The sequence below is a fragment of the Podarcis raffonei genome, chromosome 7, assembly GCF_027172205.1.
Source record: "Podarcis raffonei isolate rPodRaf1 chromosome 7, rPodRaf1.pri, whole genome shotgun sequence".
Classification (NCBI taxonomy): Eukaryota; Metazoa; Chordata; class Lepidosauria; order Squamata; family Lacertidae; genus Podarcis; species Podarcis raffonei.
Window position 1 is genome coordinate 38,220,049 of NC_070608.1, and position 316 is coordinate 38,220,364.

Genomic DNA, 316 nt, shown 5'->3' on the forward strand with positions numbered 1-316 from the left:
CCCATATAAAACAGTTGTAGCATTTTGACTATGTGTCCACAATAGAAAACTAACAATTATGCAATTAAAGCTAAGGTAATGTACATACAATTGTGCTGGATTGTGTATGAATTGTTCGGAAGGGTGGCTAGTTCAGCACCTGCTTTGCATGCAGAAGGTCCTAGGTTTGAAAGACATACAAGTGCTGTCTTGACCTATCCTGCAAGACTCCCAGAATGCCCCTTTTTGGGAATTACACTGGTAGAGCCAGAATCAAAGAGTATAATGGGAGGATGGGTGTTTAATTGAAACCCAAAATAATGTTACACCTGAAAGA